Raw genomic sequence first — 17,223 nt, 5'->3', positions numbered from 1 at the left:
AACTTTAAAATAAGGGGGTGCAGAACTGTCAGCTGGCTCCAGATGAGATCTGATTGGCAGCCCTCGTTTAGAGGGAATTCTTTGACCTCAACACCTCGTGTTATAAATGTCCCTGGTTGGTTTATTCCTTCTTCCTTGAAATAAAGCCTGGCTCTCAGCCAGCCTCGCCAGCCCGACCGGCACCCTGCATCTTCAGCCTGCACTTGATTGGCACTAAGATCAAAAGCCCCCGAGGCTCCATTTGAGGAAGACGCATGAACTGGAAGAAGTTCTGAGCAGATGTGACCTTCTTACAAAGAGCCAGGCGGCAGCCGGAGTTGGCCCCGCACTGCACGGCCTGTAGAGTGGGTTTCCGAGGGGAGCTTTCCAGAGTGCTTCCAGCTCCGCATCTTCTCTTCCTGCCTGGGTGGCAAGAGTGGAGGAGGAAGGCATGGGAGGGAACACGAAGTGAGTCACTGAGATGTTCTCAGAGATAGCCCCGCTGATCCCCCATCCATGATGTCGGGTAGAATGGTGGGACGTACTCAGGAGGCTTCTGTGACTTCCCTGTGTAAGGGCTGGCAAGAAGGTGGCCTGTTCTTGGCTAAGGTGTCAGAGGCACTAGAGACGGTGTTCCTGGACTGTGTCAGTAACTCTGACTAAGGAGTCGCGGTATCGGGGATGCCTCTGGGAAGATCATTATGAAAGAATGTGACACCTGCAGCAGCAAACATGGTGTGGGACAGGTCAGAGAGGAACCACACAGAGGAAGGACCCCACTTAGGAGGGTTTCATGTATGAGGCTCAGGTGAGCAGACAGAGTTGATGGGAAAAGACATGCCATGTAATGACCACAGGGAGAGAAAACTTACTATGTGGAGCTCTGTTACTTTCAAGGTATTGAGGCTATATCCCTGGGTTCCCAAGACCTGAAAGAATCTTGGGATTGTGACGTTCCTAGACGTTGGTTGAATGAATGGAGCCAATTCTTCACTTCCAAACTGGACTTGTATGGTGAAATATGTTCTTTTCAGTGTATGTGCAGAACAGCTAAGATGTCTTAACAGACAGTAATTTCCACAAATGTAAGCAACCCTGTGTGGTCAGGGTTGTTTGAAATATTTGCTTCAGGTGCTCATGCTTGTCACTGGGTTGAGAGGATTGTAGGGTGCCCTGTGGACATCAGGGTCAGGATGGCCTTGGGATGGCTCTGAGAGGGAGCATTTTGCATGTCAATGAATTGGTTATTGCCCTCTGGGGGGCAATTTTTATGTATAGAATCAAATTAACTCCTTCCTCCAGCACTGACTTAATGATGCAGGCAAGTGGTGAGCAATAAAATACAATTATATTTTGTCTTAATGTAATTGCTGCACAAATTAGGTTGCAACACTGGTTCTTTGTGAGAGTCAGGAATAACCTGTCAATATCATTTGCCTGGGGGCCAGGATCCCCTCTAAAAGCTCCCTTTAATTGGAGGCAGAATGTAGACCAGCTGGGGATGGTCTGGCTGGGACAAGCTGGTGATACTGGAGGACTGAGTTTGAGAACGCCTGCCCCGTGGGGCAGCACTGGTGCACCAGGACTGGGCGCACTCTGAGTTGGCCTTCCCAGAAAGGCTCTGGCTGTTGCTGAGAGTCACTGAAACTCTGGGCGCGTAGTTGTGATGTGACTGACCCCCAACAAAGCCAGCTTTCCACAGGGCTCGCCCTAGAATTCCCCTCGGTCCACTGTGTGGCTGCACCTTGAGGTTCCATATCCGGCTGCGTACAGACCTCTTGGACCCCTTCTAAGCCCTCAAACAACTTCTGCCTTACCCACCCACCCCCTTTCACATCGCAGAACATGGCCTCCTTGGAGCTGACTGCCTACATCTCTAGAACGTTCCTCTTCCTCCCTCCTGACCTGGGCAAACTGTACCTACTCACCTTTTTGACCTTCATGGCTTCCCTCTTGCTCAGAAACCTTCCACTCTCCCCCCTCATCCTGGCACCCCCTGTTCTGGCACCCCCTGTCCTGGTGCAGGGCACGCCCCACTGTCAGCGGAGACCAGCACACGTGAGCTCTCTGTGAATCTGTGAGCAGAAAGAGTAGAGAAAGTAAAGGCATCAAGAGTTAACCATTTGATGAAACAGATTTCATCTCTACCAGCTGCCATGAAGTTGGTTCTCTGATTGAGAATATCAGAAACTGTATTTTTTTTCTCAAAAGGTAGAACCGTCTGCATGTGAAGTAGATGTGTGTTGCAGAATTTGGCGAGTTTATTACGCATATCATGTCTGAAAACCAAGAAGAATGTGAGGTGGCCCAGACCCGCCCCTTTCCCTAACGGTGAAGAGCCTCTGTCCCACTGGCACCACCCAAGACTCTCCAACCATTGGCCCCGAGTTGTTTTGCCACCATCGCCAGAGGACATGCTTGGCAGGGCTGAGAGCTTGGGCATTTTCATATTTCCTTTGGCATGCGTTTTCCTCAGCCCGCCGTCCTGGACTGCATTGCCATGGTATATTTGGAAAATCCGAGCTGGCAAGATGATAAGCTTTCCAAGTCTCACTGCTGACTCCTCCAAAGGAGCTCAGAACCAGGGGGCCTTGCAGCAAGCCTGGCTCTGTCCCCTGTGATCTTCTCGGGCCAGCCCGTTCCACTTGGTCAAGTCCATCAGTCCTCAAGGACTGCCGACCTTGACTCTCCCAGCCTAGGAATGCAAACGATGGTCCCCTGTCAGAGGTCATGCTCTGGAAGAGGGAAGACACGCATGGGCTGGACATCTGTTTATAGATGGCTCTGCGTTTCGTCGAACTGGCTTTATTTCAGTGTTTATAGGTTTTGTTTAGGGAGATAAACTTCTTCATAGTAATACCTCGTAAATATGAGTTACAAACTATAGCTCAGCTCTGGGGACAATATCACCTGCCCCGGACTCCTCGCCTGTGAGGGCTCTGAGGCCCTGGTGTCGGAGAGCTGCGTTTGAACCCAGTGTCTACCACTTGCTGGATGGTGACTGTAGTCATACTACTTAGTGTCACGGGTCTTAGGTTCCCTTTTAGGAAAACGGGCACTTTTATGGTATTGACCTACTGTGAGTACTGCATATGCATTTGCTGGTATTTCTCACACTCTCCCTCTAAAGCCAGGGCTATATACACAGCGCCTAGCGTCCTGGGACCTACAGGTAAAGTGATGTTATAACAGGCTTTGTAAGTTCTGCTTCTGATCATCTCATGAGGGTGAGAAAAAGAGAAGCAGCTATGTGTGTATGCGGATTTTTCTACGGAGTATTATAATGATGACCTCCCCTTGGAGATAAAAAGGTATGTAAAAGTTATCTCTTCCATATTTAGTTGAGGTTTTGCACGTGTTCTGGTTTTAAAATGCACCATGTAAAAAAATAATATAGCCCAGTCAGTGTGGCTCAGTGATTGAGCGTCAACCCATAAACTAGGAAGGCTCGGTTTGATTCCTGGTCAGGGCACATGCCTGGGTTGCCGGCTCCATCCCCAGTAGGGGGCGTGCAGGAGGCAACCAGTCAGTGATTCTGTCTCATCATTGATGTTCCTATCTCTCCCTCTCCCTTCTCTGAAATCAATAAAAGTTTATTTTAAAAAATAACTATATCCTGTTCAGCCCCACTGACTAGAAAATATCTCTCCAGTGTCTCTTGAATAAATGAAGCCATTGGACTGAGCCAATAGTCCCCACCCTTCTGACCTATTAGGACGGAGTTCCTGCTTCTGCCCTCACACCCCTGGGAGATATGGTCTGTTTGTGTTAGACGGGCAGAAGTGAGGTCTGCCCGCCTAACCCACCTTGGCACATATGGCTGGGATGAGGGGGCGGCGTGCCTTAAGAAGGTTAAGATGTAGCTGGAGGTGAGCCATCTGCCATACACACCCCATGTGTTTGGGCTTTTCTCACGGCCAGTCATCTCCCTTTTAAGAATGAAACAACCAAAAAGATGGGGCTCCATGTAGTCATGTCATGCACTAAGGGGGTCGTCACCATCACGTTCTTGCCAGCGATGAGCAGGCCTCCTGATGAAAGGTTTCCCAGAGACTGGAAGTGATCTGTTTGGGACCAGGGGTGGGCAAATGGGAGGATTTTTTCTTAGTGCCACTTCTCTGTAACACAGGAAATAGAACCCCATCCAGCCCCTTTCAGATGCTCAGGATAAATGCTCTTCATTTTAGGTCAGGCCTGTAGGTACAAGAAGGAGAATTTAGACACTAGTTCAGAAATCATACTGTAACAGTGGTTATATTTTCTGATCCTAAACCACAAATCATCTAACAGAATTCTTTTTTGGTTTGTGGATGTATTTAAGAAGTATTACCAAAGTATATGAATTACCTCTGATTTGGTAATGATACATTTAATAAATCATGTTTATGGAAAGGAGGAGAATTTAATTAACTTGAATCTGACCCGAGAAAATGCAGAGCCTGCCCAGAAGAGAGCCGAGAGTGCAGGCTCCGTGTGGGCGGAATGGAAAGAGATTTCTCCCGGTTTTTATTCCAATGCCTGGGGCCATGATTTCTCCGGGGGTTTCCAGGTAGCCGATGCTGTGGTTTCCTTACGTGTAGATGGCACGTCGTTCATCTGAACGTGGGCAGAAGCTTGAGGATTCGCACCCATCGTACGTTTTGAGCTTCCGGAGGGCGGCCCACTAGCTTTGTGCCAGTTCTCGGAGGTCAGGCCTCCGCCAGGTCGGGGCAGGCTTCCCTTTGGCTGAGGCTCATCGGCAGCTCTCTAAGCTTGTGCGGGCTCTTTTCACTGCCGTCTAGGAGGGTAGCATACCCAGTCTGTGACCGCAGTACCAACCACGAGCCAAGGTTCCACCGGGCATTCCCGGGAAGATTCTCGAAAGCCCAGAGCTCTTTGGTATAACGTGACCCATCTGCAAACGCAGATGAAGCTGCTTGCTTGTCAGAACTTCCACCGTGACTAGCAAGCTTTTGAACAGATGAGGAGGTGGTTCAGCCTTCTTTGCCACTTGCCATTCTCAATCCCTGCAGAATTGAGGGCTTCCTGCAGGCCCAGCTGTGAGTTTACCACCCTCTGAGCCCCTCCTGGGTCTGACCAGGCCAGGCGGCTATTCATTGCTCAGTGGTGCCCCCTGCTGTGGAAGAGAGAGTAGCAGCTCATCCAGAGCCTTAGGTGACATTAACTCTGGTCATGCAATCAGGAGAATTGGAAGCAGCAGGGAGGAGTCTGAGGGCTGCCTGTTGTCTGAGGAAAGTCCCCGGGAGACCCCAGGGTTCCGGGCGCCTCGGTGAGATGCTCATGCAGAGAAGAGGCGCCTGAAGACAGTGCTTGCAAATCTTCCACAAACTTCCTGATGTAATTGCTTCACTCCAAAGATTTGCTAGGAACCACGGCAGCGCCCTCTGAGAAATGCCATCGCAAACTTTTATTTGGGGGCTTTCAGGGCCGTTAGATGACAAATATATTTAAAGGTACCCCACCCCTTTTTAGGTGAACTTGCAATGAGTTTTCAGCAGGAGAGGAGGCATGGGAAGGGTGTTTATTTACATCCTGAGGAGGAATCAGAGTGTGGATCCTCCGGGGGCACCCTGCTGGGAGGCACTCTTGCGTGCACGCATTTCTAGGCACGTGGGCACACCCGGTGTGCATGTGCTGTGTGTACACAGCGAGGCAGTTACGTGATATTTTTGAACAAAAACTGCACATAAAGAGAAGGAGGGAAAAAGCAAACTCACAATCAAACGAAAGTAGGGAGACGGGGAGAGATGAGATTGCAGTTGATTATGGGTCTGGCAGCAGATGCTCTACACGAATCCAACTCGCTGCAGCCAGTCTGTTTCCATGGCAACGGAATCAGTAATTATTGAGCCCCGCGCTCTCCCCTCCTTTTTCCCAACAAGGTGGAGGCTGATGAATATGAACTATCGCCAGCCCATCGCCAGCTTTCTTTCTTTTTCTTCTTCCTCTTTTTTCTTCTTTTAGTTCTTTATTAAGAAAAGTGAGGGTATCGAGGCATACCAAGAGGAGCGTCTATATGTTAATTAATGAAAGACATTAGACATGAATGTTGAAGTGAAGTTATATTTTTCTCTTGTGATACTATAAAAGCTCTTCCTCGAAAAGACGATGATCTCTGAAGATGTTAAATAAATGAGCAGGAGTTTCCCTGAAATGGAGGCTGCCTTTGATTGGCCGATCTCTCCACCATTCCTGCCAATCGGAGCACCCCCGGGCTCCAGCTCCATAAACATAAGCAAAGCCCCATGCTCATCCTCCTGGACTTGGAGTGTGTGCCACCCAAAGGTGTGCGGCGAGTCTCCATTCACATGGCTCAACTGGAAACCTGTTCCACGAGCAAGCCGACTCGGGAACCAGCTGGCGGTCCAGCGCGGTGCTCTTCTGGGGGGCGGCTCTGAGTCACTGGCCAGTGGCAGCCGCTTAGCAGCAGTGGTTGTAGTTGGGAAAGATGCACTTACAGGAGCTTGGTGAGTACACCGCTGTCTTCACATCTGCCCACTGGCGTCCGCAGCCGGGGCTCCAGTGTAGCTTTGTCCTATTGTCTGATGAGAAGACGGCAAACCAGAGCAAGCCCGCAGGAGAGCAGGCGTGCTGGGGTCCCGGGGTGTGGGCGCCCTGTGTTGCACAGGCTGCGTGCATTGCTGGGGGAGGGGGCGAGTGGGGGGGACTGAATTTGCGGTTGACCGTGCATTACACTCAGACATGGGTTGTCTTGTTAGGGTCAGTGTGAGGAGTGGAGCATCGCTTTATCTTCCTGGGCATTGATCCATTGCACAGAAGATGCTTTAGAACTGGGATAACAGGAGTCATTGCGGGGAAGGGAGAGGGAGAGGCGGCACGGAGCCGAGCCGGGGCTGCTGCTGTGGGGCTGGTGTTTGCATTGCGAAGGGAGCTGCTGTGACAATGCCTGGCACGCTCTCCTCGCCCCCAGCTGCAGCCAGCAGCTCCTGTGTGTGCGCTGCTGCTCCGGCTCAGGAGTGCGAGCTGAGCGAGCTGGTGCCCCTTTCTTTCTTCACGGAGCCAGTCTCACACTGAAATCTGTTCTCTCTCTTAAAAAAAAAAGGGGGGGGGGAGAAAAAAGAAAAGGATTGCAAAGATGAGCTGTGCATTCAGACAAATTTTAGCTGTAAAAAATCACGCTTTGAGATGACTGTTTTGCATCCTTTTAAACCTCTGAAAACCAGAGGGGCTTTGCAAAGTTATATTTGGCAACTGGCTCTCTGCCAGGAGGATGGATGCTCTGAGCATGGCTCTGCTCCCTGGGGGTTCATTTTCTGACAGTGGTGATGAAATTTTTAATTTTGTTGGGTAGAAGCAGGAAGAATCAGACATCGGGTTGTAAACAGGCAACGGAGGGGCAGCGAGTGGAAGGAGAAACTCTGCCTTCAGGGACCCTTCTGGCCGTAAACTTAGAAATAGATGTGTCCAGACCGAAGCCCAGCACAGCCTGGGGTTCCGGGGGAGCCGGAGCCCTCGCACAGCCGGGGAGAGGGAGGATCGCCTTCCGTCCGGGTCCAGGGAGTGGGGGCTGAGCCCGGAACCGCCTCTGCCCAGGAGCCTCTTCCAGGGTCCGCCTGCCCATTCCGAGGCGTCCCTGCTGCCTTTTCATTTGTATGTGGTTTCCCACCTTCTGTGCAGGACCCTGTGTCTTCTGTTTACAGTCCGCTTGGGTTCAAATAACAGAGAGGAAAAGAGAAAGCATTTTCATCCGGTTTATAAATAAATGCCCGTGAAATAGTTGTACAGGGCATCGTGTTGGCATGTCCTTTAAAACAACGTCCTTTGGACAGAAGAGAGTGTGACGGGTCTTCGTGTGGCCCGGGGTGGGATTGCCGGGCCCTCAGGAGGACCGGAGGAGTGGGCAGAGACAAAAGAGGCGCCTGGGAGAGACTCCAGGCTGTGACCAGCGAGGAGTGGGCTGGTGTCACAGGAGCGGGGGAGCGTTTCCTGTCTGTGGGTGACAACATCCAGCACAGGGGGAACCTGCGCCTGGACCAGGCAGGGACCCGACTGTCAGCTGGGGGCCTGTCTTGAGAGCGGGCCGTCCTCTGATGCCCAGGGGCTCGGGATGCTGTCTAAGGGAGAGCCCCACGCACCTGCCGGCGAGGGTGTGCAGGCGAGCGCTCCTGGCGCGCCTCACCCTCAGCGCCCCTCCGGCGGGCGCAGGCGGAGGAGGCCTGGCTCTCCTGGGTGTGCCTTCAGGGACAGTCATCTCATCAGAATGTACCTCCATCCCTCTGTGCTCTCTCCTCTCCCAGTGGTGTCACTTTACTGGCACCTGTTGGCAAGAAGGAGACAAGAAACAGCCTTTTATGGAAGCAGTAAAAATGTGGAAAAAAAATTGAGAGTGATTATTAACCTATTTTGGATCATGGCAGTCCAAGAATTTGAAAGGTAGGAAACTCTCCCCGGCCTAAGCAAATACAGTTACGCAGAATCACGTGACACTTTGAGGCCAGCCCATCCCAGGGTCAAGTGGGATCTCTGTCCCGGGCGAGCAGCCAAGAGTTTGTTACACCCTCCAGTTCATCATTTCCTCTTGCCTGGGGGTCCCCTGAATTCTGCCCCAGCCCCATCTCCATGCACCGCCCCAGCAGCAGCTTCCTACCTGGGCCAGGCCCAGGCAGTCTCACCTGGGCTGAAATCCAGGCCCCTTGGAAATGACTAGCACCTGCCGGTTTCTCACTCCTGAGCTGAGTGTTGGTGAAACTGGAGTTATGGAACTTGAAAATGACCTTTCATCTTTAATTTTTTGAGGAAACTTCATACTGTTTTCCACAGTGGCTGCACCAGCCTGCATTCCCACCAGCAGTGGGAGAGGGTTCCCTTTTCTCTGCATCCCTGCCAGCACTTGCTGTTTGTTGATTTGTTGATGACAGCGTTCTGACAGGTGTGAGGTGATACCTCATTGAGGTTTTAATTTGCATCTCTCTGATGATTAGCACCCCTATGTTCATTGCAGCCTCATTTCCAATAGCCAAGATAGGGAAGCAGTCCAAGTGCGCCCCAGTGGATGGTGGATAATGTGATACATGTGCATGATGGAATACTACTGGGCCTCAAGGGGGGGTGGGGGGAAGGAAATCTTGCCTTTTGCAGCAGCATAGATGAGCCTGGAGAGTATTATGCTCAGTGAAATAAGCCAGACAGAGAAAGACAGGTACCATATGATCTTACTTATAGGTGGAATCTAATGAACAAGATAAACTAACAAACAAACTAGAAACAGACTCATCGATACAGAGCACAGACTGACGGCTGTCAGAGGGGAGGGCAGTTGTGGGGCTGGGCGAGGTAGGTGAAGGGATTAAGAAAAAAGAAGAGCCCTGGCCAGTTTGGCTCACTGGATAGAGCGTCAGGCTGCTGACTGAAGGGTCCCAGGTTTGATTCTGGTCAAGGGCATGTACCTTGGTTGCAGGCACATCCCCAGTAGGTGGTGTGCAGGAGGCAGCTGATTGATGCTTCTCTCTCATCGATGTTTCTAACTCTCTATCCCTCTCCCTTCCTCTCTGTAAAAAATCAATAAAATATATATTTTTTTAAAAAAGAAGGAGAAAATGAAAAAACTCATCGACACAGACCACAGCATGGTGATTGCCAGAGGGGAAGGGGGGGCAGGTAGAAGAGGGGACAGGGGGATAAGTGGTGTTGGAAGGAGGCTTAACTTGGGGTGGTGAACACACAATACAATATACAGATGATGCATTACTGAATTGCACCTGAAACCAATACAATTTTATTAACCAGTGTCACCCCAGTAAATTCAATAGAAATTAAAGGGAATTTATTTCAGGAACCAGAGTTAACTGCTGATGTGTTTGTTCTGAGAGAGGGCTTCTCCCCACAGCCTCCTCCTGGCATTTGTAGGATGTGGGACATGGAAAGTAAATGTAAAGCTAAAGAGAAATGAATTCCCTTGGGTTTTCAGTGGCCATCAGAGTTGATCACTATAAGGCAAAGTAGAGATCAGTAGGTTGGATCCAGTCCCTGAAATTCAGCACTGAGAGTTAGAAAGATAGAATTCCTCTGGTCCCCCAGCAGTTGGAATAAAACCAGTCACTACAGGGATAGCTAACTGCCGTGAGCTTTTACTGTGTCCCAGGCACCATCTATGCACTTTAGGTAGCGGTAATAACTCACTGAATCTCTACGGCAGCCCCAACAGGACTCTTTGTCTGCCTAGTTTCTGTATGAGGACATTGAGTCACCAAGATAGCAAGGAGCTTGCCCGTGTTTATCCAGCTGGGAACGGGCGCACTTGCTGTTTGCACACGTTGACGTCCTTGTTTGCTGACCATGGGCAAGGAGATGTGAGTGGGGGAAGGAGGTCTCCCCGGCTCTCAGTCTGGCTGATGGAGTCGGGCCACAGGGAGATGAATTTAACAGTCATTGCAACAAGTCAAATTACAAAGGAATGGTGGGCGGGTTGGGTGAATTATTAATAACGCCACTTAGGAAGAGAAGTGTGAACCAAGTAAAAACTCGCCGGAATGCGCCCGTGTTCATCCGTGTTCCTGTGCGGCACACCGTCTCATTCTGCAGAGCATTCATTTGACTGGTATAAACTGGTCAGTGTGTGCACAAGGCCAGCGCCTCCCAGGCCATCTGTGAGAGGTGGAAGATCACCAGTTCCAGGGCTGCCCTTTGCTTGCATTTGCCAGGAATGGTTTGCAGTTTCCATAGCAATGGTGAGGGTCGTGAAGGGCCAGGAGCAGCAGGGCAGCTGGTTTGGGGATTGCATGACCTACGGTGGCTGTGGGAATCACCAGGGCTACCATGCTTTCTGGACTTGTGAACAGGAGTGACGAGCCCAGCTCAGAAAGAGGTTCCAGGTAGTGACAGTGACCAGACATTGATGGAGCCACTGAAGGCCCAGAGATTAGGCCTGCAAATCATTGAGTGCCCCTCAGAATTGGGGTGACCAGGAGTGGGGGGCATGTGAATTGGGGGCACCCCCAATTCAACTTGAGCATCTCCACTGGCATCTGTTCTATCAACCAGCATTCCCACCGACGTCTTATTAATGAAAAATGAAAGAGAAGCGGTTAGGTTAGTGAAAGGAGAGATTATTGATCTGTCTCCTGAAATTGGCCCTGGCCTGTTTGCTCAGTCTTAGAGCATTGGCCTGAAGACTGAAGGCTGGCAGGTTAGATTCCCAGTCAAGGGCATGTACCTCGGTTGCAGGCTCGATCCCTGGCCCTGCTCAGGGTGTGTGCAGGAGGCAACCAATCAATGTGTCTCTCTCACATCAATATCTCTCTCTCTCTCCTCCCTGCCTTTCACTTTCTCTAAAAAATCAATGGAAAAAATATCCTCAGGTGAGGATTTTAAAAAGTCCAATTTCACAGAATAAAGGAGGGAAGACCAGAACCTATAGGAAGATCTCATTGCTAGATGGAAATGGAACAGTGGAGGCTAGTGGGGCAAGTTTTAGAAACACTGCTCATTTGCTATGCATGCCTTATTTACCTCCTTCCTACTATTACTCTGGGTATGTGTAGAAGACAATTTCAATAACTATTTGAAGGATTCTGTCCTACAGGGACAATATGGCAGATGGCTTTCTACACCAGCACTGTCTGGAAATAGAACTCAAGTTATGTATGCAATTCCAGTGTTTTTAGCAGTCACATTAAAGAAGTTAAAAAAGAAACAGGTCAGTTAATTTTAATAATATGTATTATTTAACCATGTATGTCTAAAATAGTATTTCAATTCTCAACTACAAAATTATTAGCAAAATATTGATATTCAATTTCTCATGTTGAGCCTTTGAGTTCTGACATGCACAACTCCATTTGGATCCTGAAGTTTCACAGGAAATCTGTATTTAGATTTCATAAAACGTACTGTTAACAAAGTAAACTCATGCACGCGAGTTGTCCGGAATATACTTAAAAATTGTCCAGTAACTGAAGTGGGTAACAGGCTTTCAATTTAAAAGATCTAAAGTTAAATGAAGTTTAAACTTGAATGGCTCCGTTCCACTGGCCACACATGTCACAGTTTCCGTGGCCACACGTGGTCAGGGCAGCCTCTGCAGGGCTGTGCTGGACTCAAAGAACTCTCCTCGCGCACCAGGCCAGGAGCTGCCGTCCCTTCATGCCACACCAGGTGCCTGCATCTCCTTCGCCTCCGGGAGGTGCCGGGAAGACTTTCTCCAGGAACAGAGAGAACAGAACATCCGTCCTTGCACACATGCTTTTCTTTGCCTTGAACCATTGTATCTGGCAGACACAGCATGGAGGACAGTCTTGTTTCTCCATTGCACTGCTTGGCCTGGGGAGATGAAGAGGTGGGCCATTTCCTATAACAGAAAGGCAGTAGTCGCCACCTGTGGCATTTTTCAATCCCCAGAAATCTTGGCTCTGCCGCTCCCTGCACTTTGGGTCCACCTGTCTCAACTCAGTATGTTCAGGGAACGTGGGTTCAGTTTTAACACCAAGCTAAGCAAACCATAGCTGAAAAGAATAGGTCTGCTGCAAACAGGTGATTCTTTATGAAGACAGGTATAAATTGAGGCTAAGGGATGATTTAATTGCTGCCATCTTATTCAATTCTGCAACTTGTGTTTACTAAGTAGTTCTTCCAGTTAATTTGGTCTTTAAATTCTTATCTTCAGTATCAGATATCATCCTACTTATCCACTTCCCCAAATGTTTATTTTTTAAATAAAGCCAACCATAAAAATGTAATCAACCCCTCCAAAAACTAGATCAAAATCATACTGCAAAGCCTTCTTAGAGGCTTCGGGTCACAGCCCTTAGAGGAGTCCTAACACCAATAATTTCAGCCTAATTTGTAAGTAGATGAATAAAGCTCGCTTTAAAAGCTTGATCCTTGTAAACCTTCTGTTAATAAAGAGTTCTTTTAGAAACTCCACAGAACATTGAGAAAGGAAAAAAATATCAGTTCAATGCCATCTCTAATATCAGGTATGGCTTCTGGTCCAACCCTACTCATTTCCAGCATAATGGACAGAATTCCCAAGGACTTAAGCCTTGTGCACCTAAGCAGCTTTTGATGGATTACATTGGGTGGGTCCTTACAACTTCTTTTCTAATCTTGCAACTTCTTTCTTTTCCTGGCATGACTTAATCTACTTTCCTGGGGCAACACTGGCAGACCAAATAAATTAAACCATAGGTAGCATTGGAAGAGTGAGACTGACTTTGTGAACCTGCTGATGTTTGGCCAAGCCAAGGACTCATACATGCAGACATGGGTGGACTGAAGCGCTGGGATTCCAGAGTACGGAATAGCTGTGCCTTCCATAAGTGAAGTGATCATTGCAATGATTGTTTTTGCATCATCCCCGGATTTTGAAGTCCTCTCATTTGCTAGCTGATTTAAAACAATCTGTGATCTAGAAATGAAGGACGAGGAAAGCATTTGTAGTCAACAGAGCAGGAGTCTGGAGTCAAAGGCCTTGGGTTGTTATCTCTAGTTTAGCAACTCAGTTTTGCAAGTCACCAACCTTGATGTTCCTTGGCATCTCCACGTGGGTAAAGAGCAGTTTAGACTCGGTGACTTGCAAGGTCATATCTGTGTCAAGCTTCCCAGCAACCTATTCTCCAGGGCCTGTGTTCCAATGATCACAACCACCTTTCACCCTGTACCCAGAAAGAGCCTTGGAATCCTTCTGAAAACGGCAGCAAGTCAGCCACTACCAGGCTATCAGAACCGGCTTGGTGCTGACACTGATTTTCATCCCTACCCTGTGTCCTTTCCTAGCTGCATGCCTTGTGCAAGGCGTTGAAAGGCACACAGAGGGAATGGTCGTCAGTCTGCAGGGTTTCAGGAGAAGGGAGCGAAAGCTCTTGACTCACCTCTTGCTCAGCTGCTCCGTGGAGGTGTTGCCATCTGACAAGGTGGCTGCAGCCTGGCACTTGGGAGCTCACTTCTCTTTTCCTTTGAGCTGCAAGTGATGAGAGGCCCGTCAAGGAGAGCAGCTCCCTGGCCCTGCTCCCAGCCCTGGAAGCATAATGAAGTGACGCTTCATTCCAGCTTCCTTGGGTTTATGGCTGAGCATCTGAGATAGTACCTGGGCCAGCTCTGACACCCTCCACTTGCCTGGCTGGAAGGAGGCATGCTCCCCATCCCCTCCTGCTAATGGAGTTCGGGCCGTCAGACTGGCAGTCCAAGTCAGGGCCCTTGGGGACAAGTCATTTCTAACTAGAGCCAGCCAGGCCCCAGGCCCCGCAGGTGAGATGGAGCCCACAGACGCCCAATGGCCAGGAGTGTGAAACTATATCTCAGGAACTTGACCACACCAGGAACTGGTCTGAGAGCCACCAGCCCTTGTGCTGCCCCCAGACCTAGACTAGTTAAGGTCAAGGCTCGGGCTCTGCAGGCGTTACCCTTCTAGCTTTAGAAGGTGGTGGGAGCCCCTCCTTATTCTAGATTCCAGGAGCCAGGCTTAACCATCCTGGCAAAGCAGGTCCAAGAAAAGAAATTTTGCAAAGGCCACATTATGGGCAACCCCTCTGTCCTCCCTAAAATCTCCCGAGCACTAAGTAGATGCCTACTAAACCTCTCTGCACCTTACTTTCCTCCTCGGCAGAAATGGAAGAAATGGTGTATTTCTCACAGGGCTGTTGACGAATGAAAATTAAATTAGAGTGATGCCTGGGTGAGCGATTAGTACACCATGTGCTATGCAAGGGGAAAATAGTAGGACTACATTCCTTGGGCGGAAGCCATTTACTTTTCGTATCTCACAGGTCTAGCTTGGCTCTTCGGCTGTGGATGGTTCTCTCCTGGGACAACCAGAGTGCCCAGAGGGCACATGCTGTCTGCTCCCAAACCACTCTCCTCCACCCTCAGAGACTGCGCAGCCTCTGAGCACCCAGGGAGAGGGAGCCCTGCCCCCAGAACCAACAGCCTGGGCCAGAGTCCCAGCTTAGCTCCGATCTAGGACTTGCCATATTACTCCTTCAATTTAAGTACTTTTTCTCACGGATAAAATATAAATACTATCTATTCCATCTGGCACATAGAAATGTTTAGAGAACAAATGAATTCATATACCCCATGTGCTTTTTGGATAATAACATAAGCTATTACTATTGTTATTTTAAATCTAATATCTCCCGCCCAGGTGGTATGGCTCAGTGGTTGAGCATTGACCCATGAACCAGGAGATCATGGTTCGATTCCCAGTCAGGACACATGCCCAGGTTTGAGGCGTGGTCTCCAGCAGAGGGCATGCAGGAGGCAGCCAGTCAATACTTCTCTCTTATCCTTAATGTTTTTGTCTCTCTCTCCTTCTCCCTTCCTCTCTGAAATGAATAAAATTATATTTTAAAAATTGAATATTTCCCAACAACCCAGCCTTGCTTATCAAAGAGGAATAATTGGAAACATGTCTCTGAAGCCAGAATGACAGCAGTTCCAGGATGGCAATGTATACTCTCCTGGTTTTGGAAGCAGGTTAAGAGCAACAATATTGTGCTTCTAGGCAAACAGATGCCTCGCTGTCTTTGAAAGGCTGTGTGACCGGCCGTAAGTAATGGCCCTGCAGATGGCCTGTAAATCTCTCCGGATGGCCACGCCTTCCCCGCCCTGCCCCAGATTGGTCTTTCTTCTCCTTTGCTTTGGAAAACATGCATATTTTTGGTTCTTCCATCGGCAGATTCCCAGCTACTGGTTGGTAGCTTTCTTCCCTGGCTTGTCCCCTACGCCATGCACTTCACGCCCCTGAATTACGTATTCCATCAAGAGAGGAGGAGTCTGATTTATTCCTTGTTGACGTCTGGTTATCTATTTACTGAAAACCCCTTGCATCCTAGACCTTGAAGAAACCCAAGTCCTGGGGTGGCAAATTGATTCCATGTGGTGGCAGCTTGGGTCCCTGGGCGGCGTCTGTGGGACCTCCCTCTGGTCTCGGTGGCTCATGGGCAGGGAAGGAAGGGACTAGTTACCTTATTAGAGGTGGGGACAGTGGGACTGAGAGAAAGGGACTGGCTTGCTGTGTCTGTTAGCGGAGCCACACGCACCTTTCCTCGCTCTCTCAATGTATATTCCACAGCCAACACTGGCCGCATGCGAGCCGCGCAGCAGTGCCAGGCCTCGGCATTGGCTAGGAGCACAGATGCTCTGCGGACACCTAGGATTCCCCTTTGCAGAGGTTTGTTTTTCAGACCATCATTAGCCTAAAAGTTGGAATCACTCAGAATAGAGACTACACTAAAAAGAAATTTCCAATGAGCCAGTTATTTATTTAATAGTCACTAATTTATATGTGCATCCACCTACGCACTCATTTTCATGCCCATTGCGTAGAGCATAAACAACCACTCTCCAAAGTGGGGCTCTCGCCAGCACTCCCTGAAAACAGCTTGAACGGAATTGCCGGAAACAAACTGGCCAAGGACTGCCCTTGCCTCCGCCTTCCCTCCCTCGCTGCTCTGCTGGCCCAGAGTCGAGAATGAACGCGAAGGAAAACGGAACCGTGAGAGCAAACTCCAGGGCCCTGCACCGTTCTAGTTCTGTAGAGCAGCAGCTCACGAGGTAGAACCTAGATGCGCAGGATTCCCACTTTACCAGAGGTTTCCAAGCTGTTAGAACTGTCCAGGGAGGGAGAAGTCGCAGCTGTGCTGTGAGAGCTGTTGTACCTACGTCGCCAGGAAGAGGCATGAATAGCATGGAGGGGGCGGTCTCTCAGCCCAGACCTGAGCACTGTGGTAAGTGCGAAGGTCACACCAATCGCATGCGCAGGTCCGGGGCTCCTATCCCTCACATCACCGTCCTTCACAGGCTCACTCCCCGTCACCGGCTTCAAGGTCAGAGCAAGGTCGGAAACATGGAACGGTGTTTAGAAGCGTTATGGCCTCTATGTGCTAGGTACTTTTAATGGAATTTACCAAACCTTTGGTTTTCATCTTCAGTGTAGCTGTTATTGTAAAATCGCCGCATGCAGTGGTCCATCGGGGTTTAGGTTTTTATTGAAGATACTCCAGGGATGGAGGGTGGGCATTGCGGCGCCTTCGTCATCCATTTTTTGCCTCCATTGTTTCAGCACAGTCTCGGGAGAGCGTTCAGAGCAATGTTAAACGGCTTCATGCTCCCTTTTCCAGAGAAGTAAGCAGACGTAAGGAGGGAGCTTGTTATCCGTGTAGTAAGTGACCGTGTGAAGTTCAAATCCAGGTCTGACTCCCAAGCCCAGGTGCCTCCCTGTCAGCCTCGCAGTCTGCATGTTGATTTACAGCGAATGCATTAGCACCCCAGCCTTCAGCCGGGGTG

General features: G+C 49.6%; 1 protein-coding gene across 4 annotated transcripts in view; it reads left to right on the top strand.

Annotated features, from left to right (window-relative positions):
* The window catches only part of ELMO1 (engulfment and cell motility 1), a 392,644-nt gene that overhangs the window by 292,627 nt on the left and 82,794 nt on the right, over positions 1 to 17,223 (top strand). Inside the window, exon 1 of one of the 4 annotated variants that reach the window (XM_081102185.1) lies at positions 5,697 to 6,446. The exons of the other annotated variants lie outside the window; for them this stretch is intronic. The gene's annotated coding sequence lies outside the window, so the exon portion shown is untranslated. Of the gene's footprint in view, positions 1 to 5,696; positions 6,447 to 17,223 lie in introns of those variants that run through there. 4 annotated transcript variants of the gene reach the window in all.

The sequence above is a fragment of the Myotis nattereri genome (assembly GCF_964212035.1).
Source record: "Myotis nattereri genome assembly, chromosome: 11".
Classification (NCBI taxonomy): domain Eukaryota; kingdom Metazoa; phylum Chordata; class Mammalia; order Chiroptera; family Vespertilionidae; genus Myotis; species Myotis nattereri.
The sequence above is the reverse complement of the archived record's forward strand: the minus strand, read 5'-3'. Positions and strand labels throughout refer to the sequence as shown.